The 25233-nt window shown below is 42.7% G+C and overlaps 1 protein-coding gene across 5 annotated transcripts in view; it reads right to left on the reverse strand.

Annotated features, from left to right (window-relative positions):
• The window catches only part of tsnare1 (T-SNARE Domain Containing 1), a 144695-nt gene that overhangs the window by 89774 nt on the left and 29688 nt on the right, over window positions 1-25233 (reverse strand). For all 5 annotated transcript variants that reach the window (XM_048262095.1, XM_048262096.1, XM_048262098.1 and 2 more), the window contains exons 2-4: window positions 18881-19002; window positions 5455-5532; window positions 5008-5077 (exon numbers count right to left, since the gene is read on the reverse strand). The gene's annotated coding sequence lies outside the window, so the exon portion shown is untranslated. The remainder of the gene's footprint in view (window positions 1-5007; window positions 5078-5454; window positions 5533-18880; window positions 19003-25233) is intronic.

A 25233-nucleotide genomic window follows, 5' to 3' on the forward strand; every position in this document is an offset into this window, starting at 1 on the left:
TGTAAGCACCAGGAAGAAACAACATAGAGCCAGCACAAGTGAATGAGACAGAATCAACACCTCCTGTAAACAAACGCCTCAAACAGAAACTGAGATCTAAATATACAAGGATAGTTCACATGATAAATGTGAACTTCATTGAGCCCTCACATTCAACCATATTCATTCCATTTAGTGCTGTTAAGTTTATATGTTTGATGTTAAGTCATACACATACAGTTTAGCTGATGTGTGTGTGTGTGTGTGTGCAGATGTAGAATACTTCTCTATTGGATGGATACTACAAACAGTGTGTTTACAAAAAGTCTACAGGGAGATGGCAGATTTTCTCTTTCATAATGATTAGAGCTAAAGGCTCTAGATGTTTTAGCCCAACAACCAACCAAGTTTCACCCCTACATTCAAGGCTCCTGGAGCAACAACTTGATTGGTTTCTTACCAATGGGACTGTTTGTACATCTGTCAACATGTAACCCCATTTCATTTAGCATAAATATTTGTAACATCAAACTAAATGCACTCGAATTACTGTACATGTCAGAAACTTGTCATTGGTAATTAATCTGCTCATGGCGCCTGTTAACATCTATGTTTTTAGTGAAGAATCTATGCTTAAAATATTGCAGTGTCAAAAGGAAGAGGTTTGCGAAATGGATTTCTCCAATAATCACTGAAACGTGTGCTGACACTAAAAAGCAAATTAGGGAGGGAAGAAGAATGGGCTTTATGTAAAATAGGGGATTAATGCAGCCTCCCATTAGTCTTAACTTCATTTAGCTAATAATATTCATGGTGTATTTTTTAGCATCCAGTAGAAATGCATTTGGCACATATAATTTTTTGAATAATATATTTCACAGTCCATTCATTTGGGGGTGAATTCTCAAATTAGCCTAATTCCCCAGACAGACAAGTGGGCCTTGTCAACAGTCAAGCTATGCAGATTCACAATCATCATTGTGAATTCATATACTTATTTTTTTACTTAGAGAGATGCAACTGCAGTCTAATCTAAAACAATCTACATCAGTGTATATTAATATTTACAGTTTACAGAGAGATAAATGTTTACAGTTATCCTCACATTCTCGAGTTTACCATGTCATTAGTGAGCGGTTCCGAGCCTCCTATGCATTCAGGAGACAACCACAGCATACCTGGCCCTTCACAATATGGGACCGATGTTCTCTTTTCCCCTGAATGTCATATTTACATAATTTTCAATATTATTATTATTTGTTGTGTAGCGGTTGATGAGTGTACTAACCCTCAGCCCCCCCCCCCCTTTCTTTTGTGTCGGTACCTTGTATTAGCATGCTTTATGAAGGTTTGGGATAAACTGGTATTTGGTTAATGTGGCAAGCATTTTTTAGGTCAACTCCAGTCCACTAGGGTGCAATGGGGTGTGCCAGATCACACTCACCAGGGTAGGCAGGATAAGAGAAGGAGTTGAGGATCCTACTTTGAACTCCATTGTCTCCATGCCTGAACACCTGCCTTCTTTGTTCTTTTCTTTTCAAGTGTAAAGAACTTGGTTTGTGCTGGCCCAAGTTCCCCTAGGCTTGAGGTCTGCTACAGTTGCTCAAGGTTACCCAAACATTTATTCATGTCCATTTATGTTCCGTTTATGTTTTAGTGTAGTCTTAGTTTAAGTGCATTTTTGGAAATTACTGGAAGCCATTACAATGATCAGGTCAGAAAGACTTAATAAGTCCACCAAACATGTTCAGCCGAGGCACGGCTAGGCTTATTCACAAAAGTATGTGAGTGTGTTCAATTACTGCTGGTGACATTTAAAGTGGTGTGTAAACACTTTCATCTACTCAGGTGTGTATTTTCCAGGCTCAGACAACATAAGGTGAGCCTTCTGTCCCCGGGAACCTGCAGAGACTAGGGGAAACTTACAGAGAGCCTGGACAAGAGAGACAGCATGGGACAGAGAGGGAGGGAGGGTGAGAGAGAGGGGGGGGGGGGGGCAGAGAGAGAGAGATAAAAGAGAGGGAGAGAGATGGAGGGAGGGTGTGAGAGAGAGGGGGCAGAGAGAGAGAGAGAGAGAGAAAGATGAAGGGAGGAAAGAGAGAGAGCGAGCAAACACACAGGCACCAAACCGACAACCTGGTATCCCTGGAGAAAGTCCGGGACGGTCATGTCGGTTTGGAATGCTTAATGTGGCTAACAAAGACAATGCCACTCAAAGGATGCGGGTGAATAATCCACTTAGATCTGCGGCGTGTGCGCTTCCCCGATTAGGGAGCCGGGTCAAATTCAATTAACCGAGTGAATTCCTGTCAGCAGTGGGAGTGAAGGGGATCTGACCAGTCACAGTTTCGCTCTAAGCTACGATCAGTACAGATGCCTTTCTTCTCAATGCAATGAGAGACAGAGGGGAAACATTTAGAAATGAAGAGAGAGAAAGCGAGAGAAAGAGAGAGAGGGTTCATAAAATAATCTCATCTCTCACTTTTTTATCAAAGTGAGGCGTTTTTTGAACAAAGGACTTTCACAGTGTCCACAAAAGTCCACAAGTTTCTGACATGCCCACACCATGGCAGCTCCCGCTGGCAAACTCCACCCCAGCGTCTGCTCTGAGCGGATGCCATCCCTCGGCCACTTCTGCATTCCACACTGTTCTGTCGGGCCTGCCACTCTTATGTGCCCTCTCTGAGCTGGCACCAAGCAGTGTTAAGCCCTGTCAGCAGGCAGCAGGTAGAAGGGGTGTACAATGATACCCACTCGACGCGATCGCTAGAACCACCCTGCTGAGAGGGAAAAAGGGGGGGAGGGGGGCATGCTGCCAGTGCCTCTGGGCGACAGAACCATCTGGGAGGTATGACCCCAGACTGCTGAGGTTTCTGTGGAAGCGTCAGCTAATGGAATTATATCGGGGCCAATGCCAGCAGAGAAGGGAAGGAAAAAAAAGCAAGGAGATGGTAGATGAACAGGTGACTGAGATTGTAATGGCAGAGAAAAGGAGAGAGAGAGAGAAAAGAGAGAGAGAGAGAGAGACTGGAAAAGATGAGCAAAAGAGATTATGAAAAAGAGGGACGGACGGGACAGACAAGAGAGAGAAGAGAAAGAGAGAGAAAGAGAGAGAGGGTTCATAAAATAATCTCATCTTTCACTTTTTTATCAAAGTGAGGCGTTTTTTGAACAAAGGACTTTCACAGTGTCCACAAAAGTCCACAAGTTTCTGACATGCCCACACCATGGCAACTCCCGCTGGCAAACTCCACCCCAACGTCTGCTCTGAGCGGATGCCATCCTCGCCACTTCTGCAATTCACACTACCGTCGGGCCTGCCACTCTTATGTGCCCTCTCTGAGCTGGCACCAAGCAGTGTTAAGCCCTGTCAGTGAGGCAGGCAGGGTAGAAGGGGGTGTACAATGATACCGACTCGACGCATCGCTAGAACCACCCTGCTGAGAGGAAAAAGGGGGGAGGGGGGCATGCTGCCAGTGCCTCTGGGCGACAGAACGCCATCTGGGAGGTATGACCCCCAGACTGCTGAGGTTTCTGTGGAAACGTCACGTAATGGAATTATATCGGAGGGGCCAATGCCAGGCAGAGAAGGGAGAGGAATAAAAAGCAAGGAGATGGTAGATGAACAGGTGACTGAGATTGGCCGGTGCAGAGAAAGAGAGAGAGAGAGAAAGAGAGAGAGAGAGAGAGAGAGACTGGAAAGATGAGCAAAAGAGATTATGGAAAAGAAGAGGGACACGGATGGACAGATAGAGACAAAAAGAGATGAGCGCAAAGGAGGGAAAGAGAGGGAGAGTGAGGGAGGCACGCTGTGAGAAGTGGGCGCAGAGGATTAAAACTGGCACATGGGGGGAGAGTGCGGTCAAGGTCAAACACAAGAAGAGATAAACAAGAGGAGAAAAAACACACTGCAGAGTCAGAGTCATCCTCCAGATCAGCAGAGACAGAGAGAGAGCAGAGAGATGGAGAGAGAGAGAGCAGAGAGAGGGAGAGAGCAGAGTGATGGGTTAGAGAGAGAGGGAGAGAGAGAGAGGGATGATTTAGAGAGAGAGAGAGAGCAGAGAGAGGGAGAGAGCAGAGGGATGGAGAGAGAGAGAGAGAGAGCAGAGAGAGGGAGAGAGCAGAGGGATGGGTTAGAGAGAGAGAGCAGAGGAATGGGTTAGAGAGAGGGTTGAGAGAAGGAAAGGATGAGAAGAGAGGAGAAGAGAAGAGAAGAAAAGGGTGCAGATATTCTAGTTTTGTTATGTCCACTCATACTTCAAACCTGATTTACTACCATATGCAAAAATGGGAACTGCCGATGGCTGAAATAGTCCCTCAAACTCACCATGTCAACAGTCCCTCCACACCCCAAAACAACGACAGTACTGAATCCCGCACAATCAGTGCCATCGCCACCCTCTGCACTAATGTACACCTGTCCGAGACACAGACAACACAGAGCCATTATGAGTCTGCACATTTAAATCACCTGATCAGGAAGGCAAAAGAAGAGGATGAAATAATCACTGTCTATGAGAGGGAGAGTGCCTGATGCTGAGATTGATGACATGCCAGCGGGGGGAAGTAGGTGTAATGCATTTTAAACAGGCACAATCATTTCAGATTGGCCACTTTGTCATCAGACTGGAATTTGGTAATTGCTGGCAGCTCAAGTTAAAGAGAATAATCAATATTGCGCTGGAAGGGGGTAGCCAGCGCCAGACGAGGAGAGAAAAAGTGAGCAGTCAAACTTTCAGCAGTGCGGGATGAGGACTGGAATTGCTCCCAAGATGTAATATTCAATGTGATCCATCTGGACAACCGCCATTCAGGCGCAGCTTACTTGTTTCTGGCCACAGTTGTCATAATCTGTGTGTGTGTGTGTGTGTGTGTGTGTGTTGCCAAGGGGGAACAATTTTGGGCTAAACTGCATGTGTGTAAGTGTTCAAGTTTGGGTAGGGTGGTGGTGTTTCATTTATTAAGTTACATGTTTATTTGTATATATATATATATATATATATATTACATGTGGTTAAATAAACTCACAGGCTCTGTCGCAGTTCAGCGGTGTCTCTAGATGTGCCCAGGGACTGCAGGCTCTTCTCTAAGGCTACCACTGCAATGAGGGATTTGGGGAGAGAGAGAGAGAGCAGGAGAGGGGAAAAGATATAATGAGAGGAAGAGTCATTAACAAGCTGTGATATCCATTAATAAGGCCACATAATAAAATCAAGCCAGATATAAAAGAGACCAAGTAATGCAATTACAAAAAGCTGTCGGCATAAATGTAACCGTAAACACACACAGTTATGCTAATGCATGCTAAGACACAGACACACACACACACACACACACACACACACACACACACACACACACACACACAACAAACACACACACACGCAAACACACACAGACACACACACAGACACACACACACACACACACACACACACACACACACACAACACAAACACACACAAACAAACCCACCATTTGCGTTGATCTGGAAGATGTTGGAGGAGGTCTCCTGAAACACATCCTGCAGCTCGGAGGCGCTCACCTGTGTGGCTGACAGAGACACAAACATAAACTTCTGTTTCATCTCTCATCCATCTTTCAGAGCTGTCATTCATTATACATGACCCTTCAGAGCCCGCCTCTGGTGCTCCGCCACATCACTCTGTCAGCATAGCCTGATTGAACTCGCATCGACGTGACTCATCTCCCAGGATATGGGGAAAGGAAGTCGAGACAAAATTACTAAAGTGATGCCCTTTTGAGCAGGAAATTGCCTTTTGCTGAACCACTGTAGAATGTTTCAATAGATGAAATATATCTGAGAAGTGGATCTGAGCTTTTGTTCAGTGCGATTCATACTGGCGAGGATGATCCCTGGGAGCCGGCCTTAGAAGCGTAGAAGGTAAACAGTAATGACGATATGTGGGTTAGTACTGTACCATTTTAACCACATATTCAGCATTTCTTCTTCATGTGGTGGCGGTAGTGAGCATTATGGTAGTGAGTAGATAGGCCATATAGACCATTAATAGAATTAAATTAAATGGTTAAATGTGCAGTATACTCACCGTTCATGGCCTCGCGCATACCACTCAGTCCTGCACATTCTCTCCGCAAAAATAAATCACTTCTCAATTAGTCTTCATCTCCTACTCCATCCCCTACTCTTGCAACTTTTGTGTATGTAAATGAACACAAATGTGTCATCAAAATGATATCAGCAAATTTCAGCCTGGCAACAACAGATCGTGCACCTCTCTTTTTCCTGACACTGTGTGTCTGCATTGAAAACTGGACGGACAAGCTAGAGGCCAAGATCCAGTGTAACAGACATTGGTAACCCGACATGCCATTCCATATAGCCCACATCCTAAATAAACTTAGGCTCTTTAACTCACACAAACATGAATGAAAGTAGTAAAATAAAAAAAAGTTAATTCTTTTGAAAATCTATATCTATATTTAAAAATGGGGATCAGAGGGTAAGTGGTTTGTAGTAGAATTGGAGGTGATCTGTAAACTGTAGAGTTGTGAAGTTTGAATGGTTTGACAAAGTTTACAAAAGTTTGACAACTTAACAAAGTTCCCAGAGTTGCAACACAGGGAATGGCTGATTTGTAAAATGGAGATGGTAAAGTTTAACCCTATCTGAGGGAACTGGAACCAGGGACATGGCAATAGTCCAACAAACCAAGGTTAGTCAAGCAAAACACTTGTTTCGTTTCTTGTCACTGCTAGCTTGTCTTCTTGTTTACGTTTTCTGCTACTGTGTGTGTAGAGTCGATAGTGATAGCCTCGACAGGAGCCACACCTCAAAGACTGCAAGTAGGCTACTGTCACATGTCGCACTACACACCGCCGCCGACTTGAGCTTCCAAAGAAGCTCTGGTCGCCCTGTCAAGGATGCTTGTCAAAAAAGTACAGGGAAGCTTTGGATGCTTTGGCCGCTCTGACGTGACAGCATTTTATGTTCGGGTGCATTCAGGGCAACTCGGAATGACAAGGACCGCCCCCATGGCTACTTTGTTTTTCCGACAGCAAGTGTTCATGTGCTTTGCCATCAGAATGTGTGACAAAAAGGGATGCCACAACAAATGTTAAAACATACACTCACTAATCCTAAACAAACAACTGTATTTGCTTAAAATATAGTGTAAGATGCTCGTGAAAGAATGATATGCAGCTTTCAAGTGACAAAAACGGCAAATTCCCAAGTTCAAAACTGTTGGACATGAAAGGCCACATGGACTACAAACGAACTACAACGTGACGACAAAAGTGATGACGAGCGCCTAACTGGGCAACTCTGTTAGCAAAATCTAGCCCCAGTTTCCGACCTCTGACTCACACATTAAGTGACGTGAATGACGCGGAATGATGATGTTTTCACTCGGAGAAAGGTTTTTCCGAAGCCCATGAACCAGGATGAACGCTAGGTAAGATCATGTTCTATCTCAATACTTTATTCTATTCGATTGGTTGCTGGTCGTTGGTCGCTGAACCGCGTCATAGCTCTTACCATAGACCTCTCCAGAATAAGTCCCGCCTCCGTAACTTCCGTATCCATCCAACTTCCGGGCATTGATTGGGAAATAACATGGCGTTTCGAAATATCATACCCGTAAAACATCTGTAGGTAGAGAAAAGCTGGTGGGCAGATTGGTTTACACTTCTGCCATCTAGTTTCCACTGGATTTTTATTAGTCGGTGCCAGTTTAAGTAGTATACTATAGACTATCCTACTTAAACGCAATCAAAAATCAAAAATCCAGTGGAAACTAGATGGCAGAAGTGTGCAAGTCAATCTGCCCAGCAGCTTTTTCTACTTTGTCACCTACAGAGTTTGACAGGTACGATCTTTCAAAACGCCATGTTATTTCCCATAGACATTTGACGACCGAAGGTTGGATGGATACGGAAGAGGCGGGACTTATTCTGGAGAGGTCTATAAAGTTGACTGACTTTCAACTTTCTGCTTGACGCTCAAGACGCCCACAACGCGACGCAGACAGATTTGCCAGCTTCCATTGAAAATGAACGACTTCCTGAATCTTTGGAAGCTCAAGTCGGCAGCGGTGTGTACGTATTTGGCACTACGGTGACATCAGACTTCACACACACACTTTTTCCCGTGCCCATGTAGCCTATACTGTACTGCCATGAACGCACCGAAAAGTTCACAAAACAGAACCAAAGCTGCCATCTTTGCCCATATCAGGAGATAACTACCTAAGCTAACTACCTATGGCAAATTGCATTGCAAATTAGCTCTGGGGTAGCAAAAATCTAAGTTTGCCATCTTTATGTAGGCTACCGAGGATCACAGGAGCCACTCGAAGGCAGAGAACAAATGTGTGTTGAGCAAAACGTCTGCATTTCAGACTTCTTCGTCCCCGCGAGAGCTTATCAGGTGCGATAATTCAAAGCCCCAATGTTATTTTCCCATAGGAAAAATCGCCAGATACCGGATCTCAACGATAGCAGCTTTTTTGTAGGCGAACTTCAGAGGTCTATACCTGTTAAAGAGATCCATATCAGTGCTTTACACTTGATTCTGAAAAGAGGAAGATAGGCCTACTGGCAGATGATGAGAGAGCCTCCTCTTGTTCTTTAGTCCCTCCTTGTTAGAGTGCTGCTAGATAAGAAAAGTGTAGATGAGCAGCCCAGACCACAAGGCCTTGATCAGAGTGAGTCGTGAGCAGCCACCAAGAACACATAGCCTACAAGCCATGCTCAGTGTTCAGTGTTCATATCACAGGGAGCATAACAGACAGAGGGGGGACATAACATGAAATCATGAGGACAGATCATAGAAGAGAAGAGGGACAAGGATAGAGAGAGAGAGAGAATATTGAGCTGAAACATAGAGTGATATGACAGAACAGACAGAGAGAGGGGGGATTAAAAGGTAATTGTGAAAAAATCAGGCCATTTGCTGGGAGACATCACTGTGCTTGTGGAGTCGCTCCCTGTAGGCCATATTGTCAGCAAGCTTCTTCCTGAGACATTCCCACAAAATGACTGTAATTCATTCAAGTGGCAGATTGACTCTTCATGACAAAGGGCACCTTGAGCTATGTAATGACACACTATAATTAACTGATCTTTGGCTGTGAACTTAATATGTATAACACAAGATGTAGTATATGTTCTTTTAAAGTATAATCTGTGTATATATTTGTGTGTGTCTGTGTGTGTGTGTGTTTGTGTGTGTGTATAGGTGTGTGTGCGTGTGTGTGTTTGTCATAGAGAGGGGGCACTCTAAACCTTCTATTGAGTTATCATTTATTGCCAACCTCGGATCCATCCAACCAAACCCTAAATAGCCATTCAATGACCATGGTCATTTAAAATAAACATAGAGCCAAATGGCTATTTCCAGCTTTCTGCTTTCATCCAAAAAAAGGAAGACATTCAAACCCCACTAGCCATGTAGAGAATGTGAAATGCAATCAAAATCCATCTACAAGAAATCTCATGTAATGTTCTTCCATTATTAATGGTTTGAAGACTAAATTTTCATTTTGATTCATAGTGGTCATGCATACAGTGCATACACATCAATTTGTCTTGTATGAATAGGTTTAGCTCCATAAAGAATACAGCCTACGTCAACCTTGCCGATTAAAAGCCATTTGTCATCAGCTGTCATCTGAGGGGGAAAAAAACAAGCATGCCAGGTTGTGTGGAGATAGAGGACTGTGTCATATTGTAATTATCAGGCAAGTCAGACTGGTAGGTGGGGAAGAGGGGGAAGACTTTCATGCTGGGCCATTTATCAGAGGAGAAACCTGGTGGGTCCTACCTTACATCACACACACACAAACACACACACACACTTCTAGACCATGCTCTCTATCATGGTGATAGATTCATATTCCATATTCATACGGTCTTCAGCAGCCAACACATACTTTCTCACAAACACTCCACACACACACACACACACACACACACACACACACTTTACTGGCAAGAGTAAAGGTTACACAAGGGCAGCATTTGACCCTGCTTGTCAGGATGAATCTGGGGTGATCATTAATATGCAGCTAGTGCACTGTTTGTGTGTGTGTGTGTGTGTGTGTGTGTGTGTGTGTGTGTGTGTGTGTGTGTGTGTTTGTGTGCGTCAGTGTGTATAGTTCTTGCAGCAATGTACTTCTGCACTATGTATTCAGTGCATAAAACAGTGAGTCTGTTTCATAGAAATAGGTGTTAATGTGTGTTTGTGCGCGCGTGTGTGTGTGTATGTGCTTGGGTGTAGGAGGTGTGTGTGTGTGTCTTTAGAGGTTGGCTGAATGCTGTGCTGGGTTTGGTCTGTTGCCTCCCGTCCTTCTGACCTCTCTGGAAGCGGCTCCCATGCAGCCAGCGTGAGTCACACGGCGGAAACGGGCATTCATAAAATAACAGATGTCTCTCGCTCCCGCACCCATGCCCATGCCCATGCCCGCGCCCGGCCCATGCCCGCGCCTGGCCCTAACGATAATCAGAGGAGGCGGGGGAAAGAGATCCTGCCGTTACCCCGGCATAAGAAATGGATGGCACTTTGGCATCCAGACATGACCTACTATTCTTAGCATTGAATGTGAAAAAAGAGCATTTCGGCTTGAAGGAATCCTGCACTGCCCGATATAAACAACAACGTTTCACTGTGTGGAGGACTCATTGGCGTAGATTAATGAGACGCCATGCCTAACCCAAAATGACGTTTATTTGTTTCTGTCATGCCGCTGTGTTGGGGTTGGGGTGAGGACAGGATACTATGACTACAGAGTTAATTGGAGCAATATGCTCATTGAAACATATAACGTTCAACATGTGCCTAAGGCAACATGAGGACAAGATGGTGGAATGACAAACACATCATGCCACAGTTTGCAGCTGAAATGCTGACGACATATAGATTGAGTTTTAGTTAGGATTCATATTTTTTCTTTGATAAGCGTTTGGTTGATGTGCAGACCCTGGAGGGAGGGGGGTAGAGAGAGGGGGCAGACTGGATGTGAGACAGGCTGCTGGATTTTCAGGCTTACAACATGTCCTTACTGTCGCTGAGACCTGGGCCAAGTGTGAAATGCACTGAGTCCAATGAGTGTATGTATGTGTTTTTCTCTTATGTGTGTGTGTTTCTGTGTGTGTCATACTATTTCCATTTGAATCAGATATGCACTGAGAGTTCCATTTCAACCAGTGCTTTTTCTTGTAAGTTGCGTTGGTACGTCCACAAATCTCCTATTACTGTATATGTTCAGGTGTCTTTATCATGATTATGTCACCATCCGGTTTAGTGTATTTTTTTAACCGCAATTGTTTTAAGTGACCAGTGTACCTTTTGGGAAGCATTTGTTCTGTGCGGGTGTCATCTGCATTCCGTAGATCAAGAACTAGAAGGCTACTGGAGGAAGTGTAGTGGTTGCAGAGTAAAGATGTGTTTCACAGGTGTCGTTAAAGGTGTGAAAACGGTAAGAAAAAATATGCCTATCGTTCTCGTGTAGCATAGGCCTGAGAGATACGCAGGTAGCTTATACGCGAGCGGTTCAGTGAGCGGGAGAAAGAGTTGGTAAGCCAGTTATCAATATAGGGTGGCCATACGTCCTGATTTAGGCCGGACAGTCCAGATTTTAAATGCCCTGTCCGCCAGCCTCAAGCCGGACATTCATTTGTCCTCCTTTTTGGAGTTGCGTCGGGCTTCTAGAATCTTTGCTCGGACAGAATACTAGTGGTATCAAATGGTTCATAGAATGTTGATGAGTGTACATATTGTGAAGGTGGATAATACAGTGTGGTTTTTCATTGTTAAAAGTTGCAATTGGTGAATAAACTCGTTTGAGAGGTGGATAAACTCTAATAAGAAGTGGATAAACTCTATTTCAGAAATTTCAGAGGTGGATAAATTGAGTTTACTTGCGTTTAGCCTCCAATACAGTACATCCCTAAACCTAAGGGATTGTCATTTTCATTAAAGCATGCATTACGCCTTTGGTCGGCAAGCTTAGGCTTGAGGATGCTCTGGTGTTGAAGATGCTTTGGTGTTGAATATGTTGACTGGAAGTGGGAAAAAAAACAATTGGTTGATATGGGGGTGTGTGATTGTGACAATAATAAGCAGAGAATGGCATTGACCATTTTCTTTATCTCCTGTTGCTATGTCAGTTTTCCAGTCCAGGCCTGTCAGGAGAAATCAGATTTCACCTGCTCAATGTGAGGCACTCAGCGGCAGCTCAACCTACAGTAAGCAGGGTTGTAGTGATCAAATAAGAGGTGTAAACTATCAATTCTGTGGTCATGGTAAGGTAGCGGGTTTTTAAAAAAGGCATTCAGAACATGTAACATGTTTTGCTGTGCTGCATATGGGACAATAGATGCACAGAGTAAATTATATAAAGTAGGCCTATTAAAATATTTAAATAACTTAGTTTACCTTTGAAAAAAATATTGAAGGGAATCCAGTCCAGTACACATGTCTTTGGCAAGTAGCCTAGGCTACTACAGACACAGGTAAAGAACAGTCAGCCTCAGCCAGTAGCACAACCAGATATGTACAGCCAGCTTTAAAAGAAGCAGCCCAGACCCTAACATTTTTATAGCTGTAAATTATTTTTCTTTCCCCAAAATACTATATTTGGTAACTTCTGTAGGCATCCAAAATGAGTTAGTGAAAAAAAACTATTGCATAAAACAGTTTTTTAAGTTGTCGTATTTATCTTTTTCACCATGGTATAGTCTTAATTTTTCCATTTAAATGTCTTGAAAAGGTCTTAAAAGTCTTTAAATTTGCACTCGAAAAATGTGCAGATACCCTATACAGGTATTTCTATTACTCTAACAATCAAAACAAAAACTTTAACAGCCAAACACAATGTCATCCCTCGACCACCTTATCAACACACACACACACACAATCACAATCACAAACACACACAATCACAGACACACATACTAAAATCCGTTTTTAATCATGTTTAATTGTCTCTAATGATGAAGCCTGTTGACGACCCCCCACCCCACCCCCACAGTTCCATTTAAGCCATGTGATGAAAACCTCTCTCTCTCTCTCTCAATTCAATTCAATTCAATTCAAGTGAGCTTTATTAGCATGACAAATATTTTTGCATTGCCAAAGCAGAACATTTAGACATACATTTACATAGAGAATGCTTTGAATACAGTACATGGCAAATAGATATGCATCCAAAATGAACAAACAAACTGGTGAGTGTGTGTGTGTACTGTATGTGTGTGTGTGTGTGTGTGTGTGTGTGTGTGTGTGTGTGTGTGTGTGTGTGCATGCATGTATGGTGTTTGTCTGTGTAATTATATGAATAGGTGCCGTATAAAAGTAATAATTATTTAACCACTGTCCCTTTAATTAATATGTTGAAATTAATTAAAAGTAATCAATTTCTATGAAAAATCTACTTCTGTTGTGTGCGTGTGTCAAGGTAAAGCCTAGGCCTACCGTATGGCATATACTGTACCGCATAAAAGCCACTTAGCCTAGGCTATTTCATTTTATCACCTTGTTAGGCTATGCGTGGGGTGTGCCAACTTTTTATGAGATAGAGAGACCCCCTTAAAGACAAAAAGGCCTCTCACCCAGAATATTTTGCTTTTAGGAAACCTATGCAATGCCATTTTCCAGTGATCACAAGTACCCAGTATCAGCCGCACATAGGCGCCAACATGAGTGTGGTGCACCCCGCTATCGATGTTCGATTACATTAGATAACATAGTTTCCAGTACAGCCCTGCATACTACTGCCAAACCCTTTCGATGACGCCTTGTGGATAACAATTCAGTTCTATTTTTGTTGGCTCCTCTTAACACTTTTGAGAGCCAAAAACACAATATTGCGTTTTTTTTTAGTTCCCATGCGTTGAGTGCCAAAAACGCAATATTGCATTTTTAGCCTTTTTTTTAAATTACGAAAATAGACACTCTAACACACCATTTTGGAAACTCTTGATGAATAGAACTGAAATAGATGATGATTAAAAACTCATAACTCGGCTTTTGATTGGGTCACTTTGGGTCGAATCAGTGACGCATGCACGTCAGGTCAAAACCAGGCCATTTTGTGGGTTTATCACTAGGTGGCAGTCTCACCAGGTCTCGCTAGGTCACTTCCCAGAAACACTTCATATTTCATGAAAGACGCTATATCTCCATTTCTAAAAAAAAAACAGGGATTTTGATGAAAACTAGCCACTGTTTAGCTTGGAATTTCTCAAGAACAGAGGCATGAAGAAATAAACGGTTTGAGTCCCACCTTTCAAACGAGCCATAGTATGTGTCCATAGCTATAACATAGAATACGCTGTGGCTCTACAAAAATCATCAACAATGATCTAGATTGCTGGCACTTCCGAAAACAGCGCGGCTTTCAAAGTGTTAATGAAATCCATTGTTTATTGAATGTTTGTCAGTTAAAACTCTCTGCTGGACAAATGACAGAGAGTATCAGCACACTCATGTCGGAGTCTATGTGGAGCACTTTAGTGTTTTGGGATTTTTGGATTTGCAAAAAAGATGAGTTTATAATACTCTGGGCCAGATGTACTAACACTTTTGCGCCCACTTCAGGGGTAATTGTTTCTCAAAGTGTGTGTAAAATCATGGCGAGGTATGTACAAACAGGCCGCACTGAGGTAAAAGTGCAGACTGGCTGTTGCAGGAGCTGAAAATGGCAAATTGTGCTTTTCCGTGTCATGCATAATATGCATTCATGGGATGGTCAAGGGGAAAGTGGGAGTTTACCGTAAAGAGATGGGAGGGGAAGCGTAAAGAGCACCTAATTATACATTCCGCGGTGTGTACAAAAACTGCCCGTTAAAGCGCACGTCTTGTTGACATCTTTTCATGTATTGTATTATTTCATGATCGCTAAAAGTTTGATTGTTTTTAATGCTGTCATCAGTTAAATTCATTGAACTGCGCTTGTACTATGTAGGCTGTGTCGTTTAGTTGTGGACGTTCGTAAATTGCGGTAGGGGGCGGAGAAAGGCAGAGAAAGGCACAGATTACCCGATGAAGTGGAGGTTTGATAAATACCACACACACTTGGGCTTCACTGCGTTCGCTATCTGCGGTTTGTCCATGGCACTGATAATGCTTTGTTCACAAATGTACGTACATTTGACACAATACATTTATTTGACCATGCAACTCCATCACAAGGAAATCTTTCTCCCTCACCACTGGATGTCTATCCAACTTTCCAGAGAATACATTACAGGCTGTTCGATAGACTACAGGCTGTTCACCCCTGTCCCACACACACACACACACACACACACACACACACACACACACACACACACACACACACACAAAAACACACATACACTTGTGTGCAGTCCATTGTCCCAATAGCCACTTCCAAGTAATAGAGCATGACCCCCCAACCCCAACCCTAATGACTTGAGGAGCTGCCGGCCAACTCTCCATGGTGAACTCTCATTAAAGTGTCTCACTCTGACCAGTGTCCCTTTCTCTCACTCTCCCTCCGTTCTCCCTTGTCTCTCCCTTGTCTATCCTTCTCTCACACTACTTCATTTTTTTCTTCCTCTCTCTCTCTCTTTCATGCTTTACCACTCTCTCTGCAGCACGGCATGAGTAAGTGTGTCTGAAACAGGGCATGGGTAAGTATGCTCTGCTTTCTAGTGTCCAAAGCAGTGTGTCCGGACTACCCAAGAAATCAGTATCCCGGTCAGGCCTGTGGGTGATGGGAAGAGCCACTGAGAGTCACTCAGTCCTGGCCAGCAGAGGAGACCACTGGACCTCGGGGTGTCCACTGACACTGTGTGTGTGTGTGTGTGTGTGCGCGTGCGTGTGTGTGTGTAACACACATACAACTGAAAACATGGAGAGAGTGAGAGAGAGAACAGAGAGTGAAAACATGGGGGTAAGAGAGGGGGAGAGACCCGAGAGAATCAAAAACGTAAAAAAAAATGTTCCGAAAGCCGAAGTGAAGGATATGACCGTGTGAGGAGAAAAAAGGAGGGAGAGGGGTTGAAAGGTTTGTCACAAGAGAGGAGGAGAAAGATTAGCTCGACTGACAACTCCATTACAGTCTTAACCTCGCCTCTGATCATCCTCAGAGCCTCTAACTCCAGCAGCGGGACCAAGGCAGGAGGACACACACACACACACAGACACACACACAGCTCACAGCACAAGTGCCTGTGATCAAAGCCTAGCTCAAAATACTATGTCTGCTGCTCTCTTCAGAACACTCCACAGGGGAAAGTGTGTATGTCTGTGTGTGATGGTGTGTGTGTGTGTGTGTGTGTGGGTGTGTGATTGTGTATGTGAGAGAGAGAGAGAGAGAGAGAGAGATGGCAGTTTCAGTGTGTACGCGTGTCTTTACATCTTTTCATGTCTCTCTGTGAAATGTTCCGTGTGGGGAAACTAAGATGAAGCGGTTAAAAGGGAAAATGGCACAGATCTAGACTGTGGGACTCTTAATATTTGTTTCCCACATGCTTGAGAATGTGAGCGGTTTTAGACACTGTAAATGTGTATTCCACATCCCTGTGCATACAGACAACACATACACATACACACACACACACACAAACACACACTGCCTTTATGGTGAAGATACACTTGTTTGTTCTAAACAGCTTTTAGAGAAACACTAAGGTCTCTAACAAAAACACAGTGTGCGCGGTGTGGAAACCAGTGAGAACAGGCAGTAATACCAATATTAGCTATTCCACAGACATATTGCCGGCTGCAATCAAGCATGAATCAGTTGAGCAATTAGTAGTACTTTTTTTAAAATTTACCAGAACACAACAGAGGTTTAACTGAAATGACATTTTGTAATTTTCACTGAAATGGTGTAACTTTGAAAGAATTTGATTTCTGAAAATGTCTTCATCTGTGCATTAACACATCATGTTTGCATGTAAGCTCATGTGCATGTTATTATGTTATTATATTACTTATGGTGGAACTTTAATAAACAAAAAGAAGGGGAGCTTGTGTGTGGATATTCCTTCCTATTTTACTCTATGGCTTAATAATTCACAAAAATATATACAGTATACTGACCTACTGTAAATATTTTTTTATAAATTGCTTTATTCACTGTTGTGATTTACGTACGGTTTGTCATGTGTTGAGTGAAGAGTTTGTGAGACACTCCACCGAGAAGAATGTGGAGATGGATACAGAGCTGTAAACGTGATTAAATTTAATGTGAATTGTGAAGCTTTTATCACAGCAGCTAGCCATTAGCACCGTAAAAAAAAACATTCTCAAATGATGTGCATGTGATATTGGTGCGTTGTATACTCTGTGAGCAATTCAACAGAGAAGAATGGGAGAGAATGTGTGTGAGTGTACAGGATGTACTGTGTATACAGGGGTTAAAGTGTGTGTGTGTGTGTGTGTATTGCGTAGAGGAACACAGTTACGCCACCTCAGATAAATTAATAATAAATACATTTCATACCAACGATATAGCACGATGATATTGTTAAAATAAATGGTGAGTTAATTTTTCCTGCGTACAGAGGTGACCAAGAAGCTAGCAATTCTTGTCCAAAAAGTATTGCTACACCACAATACTCAATATGTCCAATGGTGAGTCATTTTTCCTGGATTTTACTGTAGGGTTCCCCCACCTGCCAAATCCCACTTTAACCACTATGTGTTTCCAGTACCGGTATATATGCAATCAGAAGTATAACCTGCTATCATCTGTATCTGTCCTTGTTCCTACCCTGCACCCTGAGGACCTCCTGAGGTCGAACTGAGTGAAAAGCACACAGAGCAGCCTAGTCTCCACAGTCCAGCATCAGTGCCCTAACACGGTCTGGACCAATATCACACAGCACAACATCCACTCATTTACTCACTGAGAGAGAGAGAGAGAATGAGAGAGAGAGAGAGAATGAGACAGGGAGAAACACATGAAAGGGGGCCTTTGATTTGTCCCTGAGGAAAAAAAATGATCCTCACATAAATGAAACCTGGTAATTTGGCTTAAAAATATGGCTCCTAATCACACTTAATGATTTCGATCAGGCATATATAAATCCCACAAAGTGACACAGGCATACAATTTTACGCAATGTTTACCCTCTTTTCATCACCCCCCCCCCCATGTGATATTATTGCTGGCTCCATCTGTGAGCTGAGAAGCATGACTGGTCTGGGTGGGCAGCAAATGTAGCCCATGCCAAGACAGTTACGGTGCTTGGTCTGTCTCCTGCCGTGAAAAAGACCACAGGTGACTCGGAGGAGTACAAAGGGGCAGCTGCGTGGTCAGAGGGGGACCGTGATTTTTATCAAGTTGTTCTTGGATTAGCATTGGGTGAGCTCTCTCCAAAGAAGCTTAACCAGGGAGATCCTGAGATAACACTGATACAGTATAAAAACAGTCTTAGCAGCACACGGTTAGCTCATACATGGGGATACTCTCACATGGTCAGATTATTTTGTCTCTGTTACACTAAACCGGTTTGGTTTGTTGCCCTCTCCAGGTTCACACATTGTGTATGGGGAAGAGGTAGAATAGGCAGATTTCAGCATTTAATGTGATAGGAATGTGTTGTTACTGTAAGAACACATTAGGAAAACAGACAAATGTGATACATTCACATGATGGTGAAATACTACAGTCCTGACAGAGGTGTCAGAGCAACAGACACAGATCCTTACCGACAGTCTGGTAGCCTTTAGTGTGTGTGTGTGTGTGTGTGTGTGTGTGTGTCTGTGTGTGTGTGTGTGTGTGTGTGTGTGTGTGTGTGTCTGTCTGTCTGTGTGTGTGTGTGTGTCCGTGTGTGTGTCTGTGTGTGTGTGTCCGTGTGTGTGTCTGTCTGTGTGTGTGTGTGTCGTGTGTGTGTGTGTGTGTGTGTGTGTGTGTGTGTGTGTGTGTGTGTGTCTTACCAACAGGCTGGTAGCCTTGTCTGGAGGGCCTCCAAAAGGGTTCCTGCTTCCAAATGCTCCTCCATCAATGGACCCGTAAGACATTTTCAGGGCTTCTGTTCAATTGATTCAGATAGAAAATTCTGGAACAAAAATATAAATAAAACCATGTGGGTTAGTTTACATTTTTTACTCCTACATACCCCCATGAGAATGCAATGATGTTTATTATTCCAGAAATTGCAAGGAGAAAATACAATCATTTAAAACTGCAGCAGCATTCAGTAATTATAGAGTGTCCATAAACATGCCAGTAGAATCTTACTACTGTAGGTAAATGAAAATGGTGATTTTCTAACACTAAATAATCACTGAAGGTCATATACATGGAGATGCCTCGAAATCCATCGCTAAATGTATTAGACTTTGGAGAGGTACTTCATCTGATGTACAGTATTTAAGGATGGTGAATGAAAAGCATTATTCTTTTAAAAAGATTATGCTACTCTCACCCCTACTGCCAACCACAACAACACTGAAGTTGCACACAAATGACAAAATTACATATGTATAGACGCATCCTCAGTGCTGCCATTAGGATGGATGTGCTTGTGCACTTGCGAAAACAGCCTCACTCTAGCACATCATGGCACATTTTGAGTTCAATGGAGCACGGATCTCCTGAGAGCCAGATAATCACAGTGTTGCTAAAGCAGACTCAAAATAAATTACGGGCGAGGGGCTGCGTTGACCCCTGCAATTATTCAGGGAGAGCGCCCTGGCACTCTACAGGTGCACATCCCGATGAGCTGGTTCAGGTCAGAAGGAAGGATGGAACCTGAGGCTGTGGCTAATGTGCACACAGGATGGAACTGCAACTGTGCGTGTGTCTGCGTGTGTGTGTGTGTGTGTATGTCTTGACATGTGAAGAAATTGACAATAAAGCAGACTTTGACTTTGATTCCTGATATGAATAGCTTTTCAATGTTTTACTAAATCATTCCTCACTATCTCATATTGCAAACAAGTGTGTGTGTGGGGTGTGTGTGTGTGTGTGTGTGTGCGCGCACGCATCCACAATGTTCGTTATATTCTATAGATGCATGTGAACATCGATTTGTCAGTAATCATTAGGATTTATGTGTGTATGCAGTATTCATATGAGTAAGACTACTGTATGTGTGTGTGTGTGTGTGTCCATGAATCTCCATTTCATATGTCCCTGAGCCTGTGTGTATGTGTGTGTGTTTGTTTATCACCCAGTGACTGTGACACTGACTCTAAGAGAGTGTCTGAAACCCCCCTATAGTGACACAGTGACATTATTCAAAGCGTGAGTCACTTCCTGCAGGCACATTTGTTGTGTATTACCAACTTCTGCACGTGAAGAGGCATGCAGAGAAATGTGTGTGTATCTCTGTGTGTGCGTGTGTGTGTGTGTGTGTGTGTGTGTGTGTGTGTGTGTGTGTGTGTGTGTGTGTCTGTATGTATCAGTGTGTGTGTGTGTATGTATGTGTGTGTGTGTGTGTGTGTGTGTGTGTATGGGGTATGTTTCAGGACTGGTTAAAACCCATGTGGTGGTAATGCTCGCTCTCAACAACACACACACACACACACACACACACACACACATATACTGTATAGAATGTTCTTTTCAGCTGTCAGGAGAAACTATGTACAGCAGAAAGGTGTACAGCATCAGGGGTGTCAAACTCATATTATGTAGTGGGCCGGAGTTGTTGGAATGAGACCTTGTGGGGGGCCGTAACTGTCATGGTCATTATCATTTTTCTGCATGAGTATCAGAGTGTTATTTGATGATATCACTTATGAGCAAACAAGTAGGTCTACAAACAATGTACTGCTGTGATATACTGCTCTTTCTCTCTTGAAATGCCCTACTTCCATGTTAGGTTTTCCACTTCTTCCTTTCTGAGGATGGTTTGTAGTGCTAGGTTTAATCAATGTATCATATCATAGAGATATTTCTCAACACATTGTTGAAGACAACTGGATGTGAATATCTTTTTTTCTAATTTCCCCTTCCTACCTAAAACGTCTGGGGGGCCGTATAAAACCTGCTGGCGGGCCTGATCTGGCCCCCGGGCCTTATGTTTGACATCCCTGCTGTAAAACATTGCATCTCATCATAAAAATCAAAATGCCAACGTGTTGTGTCTGCTGATTTAATGTGGCTGTTACGAATCACGTAGATGAGAACACTGACGTCATAAGCTTTCAAATGACATGTTCATGATCCATAGTCAATAGGACGGATAAGGAAACACTAATTGAGTAAAAAAAGTTGTATTTTTGGAAAAAGAAGCACACTATTTGTTCATCTTACATGTTATGGTCACTGAGCAAGTCGTCACAGCAAATTTTTTAACCATTTCTGGTATTGCAAGTTTGATGATTTTAATGCAGTGGGAATTAATACATTTAATTGCATTTACAACTTTTACAATTTACAATTTTACAACACACACAGACAGACAGACAGACAGACAGACAGACAGACAGACAGACAGACAGACAGACACACACACACACACACACACACACACAGTTTAGTTTGGGGTGCAGAGGGCAGAAGCGCAAAGATGTCTCCTGTCAAGCTGAGAGATGGAAGGCACAGGAGATCAGATTAGCAAGAGCCGCACAGACAAATATTCCAATTAATCCCTGTAGAGGAGGCAGATTAATTAGCCATGACAGCCCATAAACAGGTTGTGCTCCTCCAAAGCCAAGGCTGTCTGTGTGTGTCCAGCTGTGTGTCTTTGTCTTTCACACACACACACACACACACACACACACACACACACACACGTGCACAAGCATGCAAATAGACACATGCACACACACACACACACACACACACACACACACACACACACGTGCATGCACATAGACACATGCACACACACATGCACAAGCATGCACATAGACACATGCACAAGCATGCACATAGACACATGCACACACACACACACTCACACACAAATATGGATACAGTTCACACACAAATATGGACACATACGCAAACACACACATACATGCACACACAAACACACAGCTATCACAGAAATGGTCATGCATTCCCTCTAAGTCCACTACGCAAACGTCACGCATGCTTATGTCCTGAGGGCTTTAGTGATCAGTGTTGCTTTTGTTTTCATTCAGTTTTCCTACTGTTATTCCTATACTGTATATGTCACTGCCAGACCAATCTTGTAAGCCAACTTATTTCCCTTTAGTGTTCAACATCACATTTTCAAATGGTTGGCAAGACTAATGAGTTAAAATGTTACAGAGCTTTAACTGTAAAAAAAAATAAGAAAAAAAAACACAAAAAAAAATCAGTCCAACCCAGAAGTGTCACGTTTAGTCATCGCTCCATCCTGCTCTCCTACTTACAGTACATGAGTGCATGAGTCGTGGGAGGCGGGTATGGAGAGAGGAGGAGTATCTGGACTACTGTTTTCATCGTCTCCATCATCTGCAGCAACACACTGCACTATATGTATCTCCAATTCTAGGGAGTTTTTCCTCGCCCCTGTTACCCATGGACCTTATTTTCTTTTCTCTGATTGTCTAACATTCTGTAAAGCGCCATGACACATGTGTAATGTTTTGGCGCTCCATAAGTGAAATTAAATTGAATTGAATTGACACTGGCTGTACAGAAACTCCTGTCTGTCTGTCTGTCTGTCTGTCTGTCTGTCTGTCTGTGTGTCTGTCTGCCTGCCTGTCTGTCTGTCTGTCTGTATGTCTGTCTGGGTGCATTGTGACCAATAGTTGGTTAAAGTTGTTTAGGATTTGAAGAGAAAAAGCCTGTTATTTTTCACTTATAATAAGACATAAGTAGAAATCACTAACCCCTTTCTTCTCTCTCTCTCTTCTCTTGCGGGCACACACACACACACACACACACACACACACACACACACACACACACACACAGAGTTGGGACAAACAGTCTAATAAACACCATTATTTGACAACAGATCTGTGAAGCTTGAATTCCCATAGGCTCAATGATTAAGACTTCAACTCCACATATATGGCACAGATGAAGGCAAATGAGTTTAGAACGCTACACGGGAACATCTCGGGACGAGACATCTCATCAAGTCACTGCAAACACCATCAGTCAAGTGTAAGCCACAGCTGAGATTCTCATTACGTAAAAAAAACCTCTACACAAACCAGCCCACATATATAATAATTAACACGTTCAAATCTCTCATGAGCTTCAGACGAATGCTTGTCATTATGACAAACAATGTCTCAGAATACATCTCTACATGTTCTTGCATTAGTTACTACAGAAAATTACATTCATTAGAGCCATTTTCAAGTTAATGGATATAGTTTTTTACACTGTTACTGTATACCTACATACTGGCCTTTGTAAAACAGTAGATTGTTGTTTGTTGGTGTTCCAGAAGTCAGAAAGGTCATTTGAGGATGCATGACAATAAAAGACCCTTTTCATCAACTCTGTTCACTTGTCACACACATTTTGCGCTTGTTTCTAATCACCAGGGAAAGGGCAATTAGTACCTACTCCAGTGGAGACTTCCTATTCGCCTTTGGAAATCAAATCTTTTTTTTTTTTCTAAAAGGGTGAGATAATGGAAAGGTTAATTAGAAATCAGAAACAGCAATGTTCTAGAATGGTCATAAAACCACCACTCAAATAGAGAAAGAGTGCACAAATAAGACTCATGCTCTCTTTGTGAGTTTTTTTTTCACGCCTCAACTCTTGGACAGACACCTTCAGTCTTATTTAGCTTTGAAATGACAATGACTGCTGTTTGTTTTATTTTACAGAGTGTGTTTCTTGTTGTATTGTGGTACTTGGGTGTTTCATTTCACTTCACTGCACCAAAATAATGATTCCAGGATTATTCACACTCGTTTACCTCTCTATATCATGCTAAGACATGATACTGATGAACAGGCGATATCCTACTCTAGTATCTCCACAGTCTCTTTTCTCCCTATCCTACTCTACTGTATATCACCATTGTGGATACTGCTGCTCTCTCCATGTGATCTACTTGCAAAAATCCTACAGTATACAGCTACCCAGACACAACAATCTGTTAAGTATACAGTAGATTCTACCTCTACCCCTGATTCCTCGACATCAGGCACGTGCAGAGAAGGGGGGCTACAGGGGCTCTAGCACCTGCCCTTTTGCCCCTTTGATGTCCAAGTGCCCTTTTGACAAGACCCGTTTTTTACTTTTTAAAATGTGTAATACTTCCTCTAGTTCCAACGTGAATATTCGCTAAAATGTCTCATTAATAGTTTGTGAAATTAGAAAATTACAAAAATAACAATTTTCTGTGTTAATTGAAATGCTTTGCGGCCACCAATCCGTGACGTCATACATTCAGTGAACTCTCAGAAGGTGCACGCAGGCACAGTGCTGCAGGAGACGTTTGGGAGCACGGTAAGGTCACTTGGCAGCCTATCTGAACATGCAATAGTATTCAGCTTAGAGATAGAGAATAAATTGTTTAAAGTTGTTTCATGTTTAATGAAGTAGGCTATCAAACCCGTTTTAACCATGTCATGGTCCATCCATTTCAATAACCTGGCAGCTTCGAAAATCTAAGGCTGAACGTTAATAACATTCTGTTTAGGTTACTATGTTATAGTAGCTTAGGTTAGTAGACCTAGTTCATAAAACAGAGTAGGCAAACCTTTTCTAAATCGTCATAAGCCGACGACATAGGCTACTGTAGTTGTTTAACTAACCCAACTCCACACGTCGTTCTCTGTTTACAGTAGGCTACATGACGCGTAATGTAGACACCAGCTTGCTAATGGTGGTAGTTCACTGTGATAAACATTAAAATTATAGCCTGACAAGCCAGACTAGGCAATAACATACAGTATTTGCTGCCGCTAGGGTTAGGGTTAAATGCTGCACCCATTTAAGTTTAACACATTTTCTGAACATTTTGTTCCATGTGCCCTTTTTTTAAATTTGAGCCCCTGCCCCTTCAAAGGTCTCTGCATGCCCCTGCTTGACATCCTGTGTCAACCCATTTTACAGTAATAAAAAATAATTCCATCACTGACATTGTTTTTCTGTTTACCAGTAATAAAAAGAATTCCATCCATGAAGAGATTGTCTTTTCTTTCAATGCCTATTGTTGTGGCTCCGTAAATGTGGCTCCGCTTCTAATGTCCATAGGTAGAATTAAAGATCGAAAGGCCGGTGAAACAGACACACACACACACACACACACACAGACTTTCTCATATGATAAATGAATTCACTGGACATTATTAGGAGAGGCACACATATTTTTATATAAGGTCTCACAGTTGATGAGTCAGAGTGAAAACCAAGC

Source organism: Alosa alosa, chromosome 13 (assembly GCF_017589495.1).
Source record: "Alosa alosa isolate M-15738 ecotype Scorff River chromosome 13, AALO_Geno_1.1, whole genome shotgun sequence".
NCBI lineage: Eukaryota > Metazoa > Chordata > Actinopteri > Clupeiformes > Clupeidae > Alosa > Alosa alosa.